This window comes from Falco punctatus, assembly GCF_963210335.1.
Source record: "Falco punctatus genome assembly, chromosome: 10".
Classification (NCBI taxonomy): Eukaryota; Metazoa; Chordata; class Aves; order Falconiformes; family Falconidae; genus Falco; species Falco punctatus.
The window spans coordinates 8782523-8793689 of record NC_137590.1 but is presented as its reverse complement, the minus strand read 5'-3'; the positions used below and the strand labels follow the sequence as shown (position 1 = coordinate 8793689).

The 11167-nt window shown below is 44.5% G+C and overlaps 1 protein-coding gene across 5 annotated transcripts in view; it reads left to right on the top strand.

Annotated features, from left to right (window-relative positions):
• Positions 1–3317: 3317 nt before the first annotated feature.
• The window catches only part of SALL4 (spalt like transcription factor 4), a 41922-nt gene continuing 34072 nt past the window's right edge, over positions 3318–11167 (top strand). For 2 of the 5 annotated variants that reach the window (XM_080404079.1, XM_080404078.1), the window contains exon 1: positions 3318–10763. The gene's annotated coding sequence lies outside the window, so the exon portion shown is untranslated. The remainder of the gene's footprint in view (positions 10764–11167) is intronic. The other 3 variants (XM_080404076.1, XM_080404075.1, XM_080404077.1) reach the window with 3 other exon arrangements.

Genomic DNA, 11167 nt, shown 5'->3' with positions numbered 1-11167 from the left:
GTATTGTGGGGTGTTCTATTTCTGTTTTGAAGTACTTCCACTGTCTTAATAATTTGCTTTTTTTTATTTCCCTAAAGATTTTGGGAGGATTTAAGATGGGTGATGGGAATGTTGTTATTTCAATGATCCAGTGTTAATTAACAAAAAATAATATGAAAGAAAAAATGAACTTGTGACAGCTGCATCTAGTTTGGCAGAGAATTACAGCAGCATCTAGCTCTGGCAGAAGCCGTATAAGCTGTTCTGTGCTCCTACAAAAAAAAAATATCTTGAAAAATAGTTAAACAAGCCTGCTTTTCCATCTTCTGTAAAAATACAGGCTCACCTCTGTGTAAAAGAAAAGGAAAAAAAAAAAGAAGAAACTAATTAAATTCTGCAATCTAGTGTAACAATGCTACTATTTTGCTGTTTGGCTGTACAACGAGCATGTCTGGCCATAATATCACAGGCTGCAGTTTCTGTGCAGCAGCACAAAAGACACATCTGATCTTTTTTTATTATTATTATTTTTCCTGCCTTCCAACCACCCTCCTAAGGCTCATCAGCACAGCCCTTACCCTGTGACTTTTTTTAAGCTGAAGAAAAGTCTACCAGTGAACAGAAAATGTGTTTTCAAACCCAAGATTATGACTAAAAAAATAACAAATTAGGAAAAAAATGTGCTGTTTTTTTTTTTTTTTACCCCCGCATGAAAAAAGTATTTAAGTTATACTGAACTGCCTTTTAAAAATATTATGAAAGTGCTAACATGCCATCATGAATTTTACAGGATGCCTAGCTAGGTGGGGGAGTTAGATGAGCTACAATCCTGAGGACAGCCAGAGAACTAAGTGTGATTTATGTTTTAGGAGTATGTCCATGTGGATTAAATCCACAAGCGAAATCATACCCTCAGAAGGGGTGGGGGGTGGGGGTTGGTGTGAGTGGCACTCTGGCTGCACCTCTGAGTCTTTCCCCGTTTTTCCAGGAGGTGGGGGGTGGTGGCCTTGGGGGTGTTATCCATCTCCCTGCTGGCAGCCCCCACCCGAGGGGACAGGCGCCTCCTGTACACGGTCCTCATCCTTTTCAGTGCAAAGGCAACTTCCCCTGACAGGGGTAGCGATTTTCTGGGCTCAGAGCTGCGAGAGGGACCGTGTGGATGGCGGAGCAGCATCCCACCAGCCTGCCCTGCCAGCTTGCCGGGGGTACCCACCTCGGCCAGCCCAGCAACACGAGCCTCCGCTTTGTGGGTGCCAAATGTCCCAAAGCGAACCAGCTTTCACCCCAGCTTCCCAGCCAGGCCGCCTCTGCCCTCCTTGCTGCGGGCCAGGGGATGCGATGGGTGCCAGGGGAGCACCCAGGAAGGCCCCCTCCCCAGGTGCTGCCTGCACCCAGCCCCCCAGGGTTTTGCTGGCTGGACCCTGCACCAGACAAGCAGCGTGGCAAATCTCGGCTTTGCCGCTGCTGCTGCTTCAGATAAACTCCTTACAACATTTTGTTTGTATGCTTCCAGGCTGCAAAGTTAATTTGAAGGGACACTGTCAAGGTTAGCAAGCTCACAATTTGATTTGACTGGCCGTGCGTGTTTCTTAATAACTATTTGAAAGTCTGTATAGTTCTACTTTTTTTTTTTTTTTTTTTTTTTTTTTTTTTTTTTGGCCCTCAAGACAAAGATATTTCTCCAGGGAAATATATCAAAGCTGCAGGTCTGACTTCATGGGCAATCCTGCTAAATCTGCCCAGTGTTCATACATAATAGAGGAAAAGCAAATTAGAATGAAAGCAAGCTTCCTTTTCAAGCTTTCCAAAGGAATGAGTTTATTTAAAAAAAAAAAAAAAAAAAAAAAAAGCTGAACCAAGAGGAGGATTTTATAAGTGATGTACAACTCTTTAAGCAAAACTCTTTGAAATTTAAAAACCAAACAAACATAGCAAGTATTTGTCAGTGGATTATGGGGCAGTTATTGACTCCTACAGTGGTTCCCACACTTCCCAGGGTCGCACTTAAATAACGTCCCCTCACATCTGCTCCAGCCCCTCCAGATATAACTGATAAATCCTGACATTCAGCCTTTTCCACTGTAATTACTGTGTGCTAGACTTATCAATTATTCAGTCGATAACCCATAAGATATGTATCCTTGTATATCTACTTGCAGAATCTTCCTTTTCCTCCTGTTCCTGTGACCTTGTTCAATGAAACAGAACGTGGTGAAGGTTTCATGTTCTTTACTTCTAGGGTTGGTGTGGGTTTTTTTCAGGAATGAAATGAGGACATCTGCCCATGTTTCAAGGGCAACTAAGCCTTTTACTTCTTTACATTCTTTAGTTGTAGAGAGAAATTATGTAAATATGAGCCCTGAAATTTGCTCGCCATTTCAACAGGACTGTACTTATTTTTTGCAAGCATTTGAAAAATCTTTGCAACACTAGGGTCACCACCAATAGGTGAATGAGTAACTGAGGCATTTGGAGTCCTTAGCATCTGAACATCAAACTTGGATAGTCCTTCTCCAACTGGTCACCTTATTACCGCTGGCTGTGAGATCAGTGATTTATTTTAAGATGCTGCAGAGTATGGATATCACCAAATCAAATGCCTTGTGGTACTTTGTATAAATCGTGTGGTGCTCAAAAAGTAACTTCCTGAGTTTTGGTGTTTTTCATGTCTTTGTATACAACCTGTGACTCTTGAAAATACCAATCACCTTGCTCCAGCTGGTCCGGAGGGCAAGCATATTTTATACACTATTTATCAGGATCAGACCCACGGTATTTTCTCTTATGTTGTGATAAATTTTACCCCTACAGATACAAGACAGTACTCCAGAACTGTTAGAAATATTGTGAATGCTAATGTGAATTTGGTTGAAAAGTTCCATTTCAACTGATTTGTTATTGTTCCACTTTCAAGGATAATTAAGCCAGATTTGATTGTAGTTTTCCCTCTTTCTGTATATTTTTTGGTTTTTTTCCCATTTCCCACTGCCACAATAGGGATGTGAGAAAACACCTTAAAGGAGAAAAAAAAACACTACACGATTTTTTTTTTCTTTAAAGAAAGATTATTATTCAAATAACTTCTGGAAAGCAGCTTCAAATTGAATTTCTTCATTTTGCTTTTGAGACATTACATGTTTGCTCATGACTTAGAATTACGGCCCAATCCCCTGGCATTACGGCTACAACTGGTAGGACGCGGAGCGCGGTAGCTGGCCCTTCTCTGTGTTTCTTGCAGGTGCCGATGGACTTTGCCTGGGACCCACCGCACAGAGCTCGCTGCAGCAGAACATACCGCGCCGTGGCCGCGCAGGTGGCCCCCAGCCCCGCAGCAGCCCCCAGCCTCAGTCCCGCAGTAGCCCCCAGCCTAGCCCCCTGGCAGCCCCCAGCCTCTCAGCTCTCAGTCCCCAGCCCAGCCCCGCGGCAGCCCCCAGCCTCCCAGCGCCAGCCCTGCAGTAGCCCCCCGCGGCAGCCCTCAGCCCCCCGCCCCAGCGCCGAGCCCCGCGGCAGCCCCCAGCCCCAGCCCTACGGCAGCTTCTCAGCCGGCAGCCCCCAGCCCCAGCCCTGCAGCAGCCCCGCAGCCCCCAGCCCTACGGCAGATTCTCAGTCGGCAGCCCCCAGCCTTGCAGCATCCCCGCGGCCCCCGGCCCAGCCCCGCGGCAGCCCCCGGCCCCGCGGCAGCCCCCGGCCCAGCCCCGCGGCGGCGGGCGGGAGCTGTCCAGCAGGGACCGGGCTGCGCGGCGCCCCCCGGCACGGAGCGGCTTCTCCCGCAGCAGGAGCAGCCGCGGGTGCCCTGAAAGCCGACAAACGCCGCTTGGCTGTTCTACATCAGGCGAAAATCGGGGGCGGTTTGATTTTAGCTCCTGTGAATTTTACAGAGCTGCGCTCCCCACCCGCAGGCAAGGCGCTGTGTAAGGGGGTGATGCGTGGTGAGTCGCTCTCCGCTTCATGACCATCAACGCACACGCGGGCGCACACATTTGCAGCCTCGGCATTTGTGCTGAGCAAATGTACAGCAGCCCACGACACCCTCGCTTCAGCTGCACGGTGGATGCCTCCCACACCTGAAATCCTTCCCCAAAAGGAAGGGTTCACCCGCACGGGCCACCGCGGGAAATAGGGTTCTGTTTGCCTTTCTGTAAAACTCTGTGTAATTCTGTCACAGGTTTTTAAAGGCTTCATTGCATTGCCTATGTGAAACGAGCATCTGAAGAAGCTGTCTTAATCTCCTTTTGCAGCCTTTTCCCAAGCATCTTTTTTTTCCCCCAGAAGCTGTCCCAAGTTTTAGGACCCCTTCCAACTCACCTCCCACCGGTAAGCCAGTAAGGTTAAGACCAAAACACGACACTCTGTTCCACTTACTGTCTAAAAGGATAAGGGATAACTCTGTATGAGGGATCAATTATTTCAGCAACTTATGGAGGCATGCAGCAAAATTTAAATGCATGCATTCTCCTGGGATTACTTATGTGCTTAAAGTTGGGTGCACACGGAAGCAGTTTGTTGAATCAGGGCCTAAAGTGGCATGCTATTGCTCAGTATAAATTATACTTTAAAGCTCATTCTAGAGCACCATGGCAAAATAAATCTTTATCTTAGCTACTTAGTACTAATGAAAAACAATATTATTGGTACTTTTCCTATAGCAGCTCACTTAAAGAGAAATGTTGCACAATTACAGAGAATGGCTAACCTTGCTTCTTGATCAACCTGATAATTAATAGGAATAGAGAAAAAGCCCTGTATTTCTGAGTGCTGATCAGGCAGCAAAGGCACTCCAAACATCTGAAGAAAAAACAGTTTGTTAATTGCTGTCTAGACAGTTTATTGCTGCAATAAGATCAAAACACAGAATACTGAGGTTTGTGGTATGAATCATGCAGACTAAACAATTGTTTTATTGCATTTACAGAGCACTTGATTTATAATGCAGTCAGCTTGGTAATAAAATTCCTCCATTGTATATCCTGAATAATTTCACCTCTTTTCACATCTCTGTTTTAATTCTATATCAAGATGTTTTACAAATGTCTGGATGGAGAGGGGTTTACTGTCATGTGTATATAAAGTTACTAATCTCGGGTCTCTGTTATGCCATCACTGAGCATACAGTGTTCAGCTGAGCCTCGGTCAGCTGATGGTATTGTGGATACACTGAAGAACAGATTTATTGGGCTGCAGTCTGCAGTGAGTGCACTAGAGGGAAAGTAAGACTGTCCCACTGCAAGAGGTTTCATTCCATGTCACATTGAGCCAAAAGGGATCAACCAGGCAAGTGACTTTTTTTAAATTTTATTACTCTACAAAACTTCTTTCTGTTGAGAAGAAAGAGTAATCCGTCTGCTTCTGTGTGTATCTCTGAGGCTGAAGGGGAGCTTTTCTGGGAACCAAGAAACTTCGGGGATGATGGGAATTCTTATCTTTATTGGGCGCTGAGCTTGGCTAAGGGAATAGTTGCATGAAAACAGTCTGTGCCAAGTGCCAGCTTGCCTTGGGACCATAAAGTGATGTTGCCTGTGTCTTTGTGTAAGACAACTTTGTATTTTTTTCATTTCCTAGTTTTGACAAATTATGATCACCCCAATATCCATGACGAGCAAGGAAATGATAGATCAGATTGTAGTTTTGAAGCAAAATCAAACCAGAGACCTAAGTCGTGAGAATCCTAATTCCACAAATTACAGACTGCAATCCTGGTCCCATTGAGTGCAGTGGAAATGCTGCCATGGACTTCACTGGGTCACCGTTGCACCTACAAAGGTAATGAGCTGTTTTTTAATAGACCTGACAGTGCTGGGGTGAAGCAGGATGATGCTTCTCACTTTATAATCACCTCTTTACATAGGATTTTGAAGTAAAAGCTGTTTGGGGTTTTTTGCAGAGTAACTCCCTGATTAAGATCTGTGCTGTCTCATTGTAACATTTTAACTTGAATACTGTCACTGTAGTTGTATTTCAAGTTAAGGTTTTTAAATGGGCAGGCCTACCAGACCTGACTGGTAAAATATGTCTGGAGTGGAGGTATCTTTGCATATATCTATACCTGGCTTCAACAGTGAAAGTTGATATTCCTGATGGTCAAACAAAACTTCTAGAACAGCACAAGTCTGTATCGAGACCATTCTGCTCACAAAGCTGCTGTACGGACTCTTCATTATCTCCTGGTACAAACTGCAGTTCAGAGAAAATATTACCACAGAAAATGCTCTGTTATAATTTTTTACTCCTGCTGCTACATTGCCTGCCTGCCTTGGAATTCCTCTTGCAGCTCAGCAGGAAGACCAGAGTGGCTCTGTTTCAAGCTGCATCTGGACCACCAGCTTCCACCTAGGGCAGAACTAACCTTGCTGAACGTCCCTAGCACACGATGAGCTGAATTTGCAGGGGAGAGATGGTCCCTGAGAAGCACAGAGGCGTTGCAGAGGAAGACCACTGAAGGAAGGAGCTGGCATGAGCAAAGGTAGGGGTCTGGGTACCAACCCTGACAGTGTCTGTCTTGTGACTGATCCTACAGGCTTTGTGTTTCTGGAAAGCGGGGGTCTGTGGAACACACTCAGATGAGGAGCCTGTTGAAGGGTGATGCACTTTCAAAAGAGACCCATGGGTCCTTGGAGACCCAGAGAAGCTCAGACACATGACCTGCTGGAGAAGGGAATGCGTAGATACCGTGTTCCCCAGAATACCACCTCCACAAACCTCTAGTCTTTCTTCTCTAAATGACAGAGAAACAAATACAAGTGGAGAACAAGAAAACGCTTTTTTAAATACATTGTTTATTAAAAAAAAAATAAAAAATTAGTGATAGTCTCAGACAAAAGGAAATACTAAAGCCCACCATGTTAAGGTAGGGCAAAACAGGCCAATGGGCTTCTAGCAGCAGGGATCAATGCCTTGTGAACAGAGTGCTGCTGAAAAAAAAATCTGAGATGTAAACAGAATTTAGTAATCTTACAAGCAATCCAGGAACAGATCATTTAGACCTAGAGATTTTCATGAATAAAATTGTAAAGTAAATCTATAATGTTGATGTCAATAATGCAGAACTATAGTTTTTCAGTTTTGAAAGTCCAGAACAATTATTTGGTTACTTTCTAACAAAAGAGAGAATCTATTACCACCTGAGAGGATTTGGCATTAAATCACCTGGTGGAAATAGCAAAAGCTGTTTTCAGAGTCCAGCTTCTATACGGGTGTTTCTTAAAGCCGAGTATGTATTTCTGGAAAGGGTGCCCTTGTTTTGTGTGTTAGGACACTGACACACACTGCTCAAGCTACCAGAGCTTTTTGACATTGATTCAGGCAGTTTTCACCTCTGGATATCCAATGCTTCATGTGTAACATGATGTCAGTCACCAGCACATTAAGAAAAATTTGCAGTATCGTTTCTGCATGCTTTGCCCAAGATGCTTTAGAGTCCATCCTCTGCTGCAGAGGACCTACCAGGCTGCTCTTCACCACCCCACTACTAATGGCCAAAAGGCACCAACAAGGGTGAAGGTATTCTTATGAAGACCTTCAAGAGAAAATTACAGGAATTTGTTTTGCCCACTTTTCAGCCTAATTTTGGCTTACCCATCCTCAACGGCCTTGAGCGTGTTATTCTAGAGAACAACCTCCCCCACCTGCTCAGAGTGTGAACCCAGGCAGGAGGGCAGCACAGATAATGTGTCCTCTGGTCCAAAACTGTCCTCAGGACAAAAGAGCAGAGGAATTTATGGTGGGGAAAGGCTGAGTGAGAGAAGGATTATGTCTAGGGAAAGGCACCAAAATGTTGTAGATACTGTGAGCAACAAATGTAGGTGCTGAAAGGCATTATAGACCAAAGACCCAGGGATTTATAGCGCGACAGCCAGTGCTCCTCTGGCAAAGCACCTTCTCTCCCATCAGCGCAACATAAGCTGTTCCAACCACACATACTCGAGGGCAATCAGCCCTTCGTGCTTTCTTTTACGTGGCTTTAAATGCTGTTAGAAGTATTTCTGTCGTTTATTGCTACTCAATAAAGTTTTATCTTGTGAAAGTCATGATTTATTTACTCCATCTTGCAGAACAGACATGTGCGTTCTCCCACATCAGCACCCCTTTACCAGATTCATAAAATGTGTTAACAATTCATTTAAAATTCATATACAAGCCAAGTACAGTTCCTTCACAAAGCCGCACCAAGTAATATAAAGCAGCACACGCCCTGACATATGGCACACTGTCAACGTATGCTCTTAAGGTCTCCCTCAGCTGTAAGTACTTCAGTGTGCTTTTGCAATCACTCTGTGTCCAGCCAGTCAGACAGCATCTTTCCAATTTCCAGTTATCATGGGGCTTTTGCTAATTTTCTTTCTCAGCTACCAGGAAAACACAGATTTTAAGAACAGTTGGTTTACAGAGGGACTGGTCAAGAGTTTATCAGCTGCCTGTTTAATAGGGGACTTTCACCTGCCCAGACAAGATGCAGCTTATTGCTGGTCTGTGTGTGGGTTATGCAAGTGAAAAGGTAAGGTGAGAATCAAAATGAGGGTTTCTAATCCAGTGAAACCCTCTGGGAAGATCATTTTTGCCTGTAGCTCTTCCAGCAGTCCTTCTTCTGAAAGGTGCAATCATTATGTAGCTTCAGTGACCTTTTACTAATGGCTGTGAAATATCTCTGGTTACTCCCTTTCCTCGGCATAGTTGGGTTGACTGCAGCATACCTGCTCACAGCACTGATATTTTCATTTTCCAGCACCAAAGGACCATGGCTCTGAACCTGACCCAGGAATATCTCATGTCCAGGTTCCTCGCAGCAAGATGCCCCACTTTCAACCTCAGCCAGGCAAAGAAGACTTATGGGAACACGACCTCAGGCTTCGTTATCATCTGGTATCTCACAATATTTCCATAATTTTCAACCCAAGGAGAAGTGAGATCTGTGACACCGCTGCAGTGTACTTTTTTCCTTCCCTTCCTATTTTAACAGGGTTGTGCACTGGGAAAGGCACCCTGTTGTTTTGTGAATTCCAGAGGGAAAACTATCGGCAATTTCGTGCTGACCTAAACAGTAACAATAAAATTTTGGGGTGTGGACAGGACATAAGCATGTGCTTCAGGCTTTAACTGTCCTTCAAAAGAGCATCCAGCTGGGTGGCTCTGCTCTGTGTGAAGTTAGGAAGAGTCCTTGCTGCATTCCTCACAATGTTGCTACACACATTTGTGCAATATTTGGCTTATTTGTGCAACATAATTAATGAAACATGTCTCATTGGCACCAGCATCCCTAGGGACCCTAAAGCAAATGGGAGCCTTTGAAGCCTTGAAGGGTCTTAAAGGCAGAAAATATTTACCACAAGTTTATTAAACCAAGCTTTACTGGTAATAAATTAGCAGCCTGTAGACATGCCCTTTTCTTGAGGAGCTGACATTAATCTTTTAGAAAAATACAGTAACGATTTACAATGTTCATAGCACCTTTCAATCCTCCCATTCACAAGCTGCCGATGCACTTTGCTACTGAAACCTCTAAGTTCAGCAAGGTGTCCCTTCCCAGGGCAGCTCCTCTGCAGAAAACAACGACGAGTCAGGGATTCCTGTCCATATGCAATTCTCAGAAAGTCCGTGAAAGACATCCAGCCTTATATAGCACTTACAGGCACATGTGAGCAAAACCCCACACATAACACCTTTGTGTTATTCCTTTTCCTGTAGCCACTGATCCACGATGCTGGAAATATTTTAAAGACATTGACCCAGAGTCTCAGTAATTGAGCTGAGGGTGGCCAACAGGTCTGTCCTGTCCCTACATCTGCAGTTTAGGTTATGTGATCTTACCATGCTGTTTCAAAAGCACAAAACACTGGAGGGGGGTGTTTACAGATTTGGACATCCCTTACACTGCACCATTGTATGGTAAATTATAGTGGAGCCTCTCCTGAGCTCATTAACAAAAGCCCATTGTTTGAGGGTGTTATATATCCCACGTGCCCTGCCCAGGAGTTATACTTGTATCATGAAAGTGTTCGCGAGTTCACACGAGAACTGTTTTCTAGTATTTCTGTTAGGATTTTTAATGACATTTGTGCAGGTGCACAGCTTAGAAAAGGGCTCTTCTCTCAGTCTACAGAGGTGTTCCAAAATTCAGCTGGAGCATCAGCCATTCCCAGCAATGCTTTATTTTTAACAGTGATCTCAAAATTTTGTGTCACATCACCCAGTATTACTCAGTTTTATTTATTAAAAGTGTCTTTGAGTATCCTTCCATTAAATAGGGCATATGAGTGGGGGCAGCTTGTACAGTTCAGTGAGCCAAATCAAGTGCAAGGCAATTGCGCTTGAGGATGCATGCAGATATTAGTAAGTTCATCTTCTCAGTGTAAATGCTGTCTTAAGCTAATAAATGATTAAGTTTTATTGCAGGATCAAGCCTTATGTTCCAGGTAGTTTATTCCTCGCTGTGTTTGACATAACCAGGTAACTATTCAAAAGGCCCGAAACATGTGGACTGAACTGTGGCATCTGTGACCATGGCTTCATGGCAGAAAGGACTTGGTGACAGAAAGGGCTTAGAGTGTTCTAGCACCATTGCACCTTTCCCAGCTCCCATCCCAAGCTGGAAGTTTTGCATGTGTGTGTGTGTGTGTGTGTGTTTTTAAGCTGGATCTGTTCCCTGACCTGGATGACAGACCAATTTCACAACTAGATGGGCCACCACAGGAAAGACTGTGGTGCATGGAAGAAGCAACGTGGAAGGAGTCCTGGATTGCTGGAAACCACAGCTGCCTCAAAACTCACCATTGCGTGAACCCACAGCTCAGGTTAGTCATAGCCAGCGACGTGCAGCTGATGAGCGAGCACATGGGAGAATCGCTTCCCAGAAGGGTTGTGCAAGGGGCTGATACTCTGTCTTCTGAAATCCTGGAGGGCTGAAGCTTATTTGTACACCAAACAAGGCCCACTTGAAGTTTACTTGCAGAATTATCCCTCTCTCATACCATTCAGCTGCATATGTATTTCATTGTAAAGAAAATATAGCTATGGCTTCTGCTAGGTTCCTTCATCTGTGGCCGTTACATTAGTGTTAAATGTTCGCTTGACTTATACGTGTTAAAAGCAGTGCGTTGGGCAGGACTCTGAATAAATGCAAATCAGAGGTCAATCATCTGAAATATTTGGAGTTACAGGCACAAGCAGAATCCGAGTCAAGCCACTTGTCCTAGTT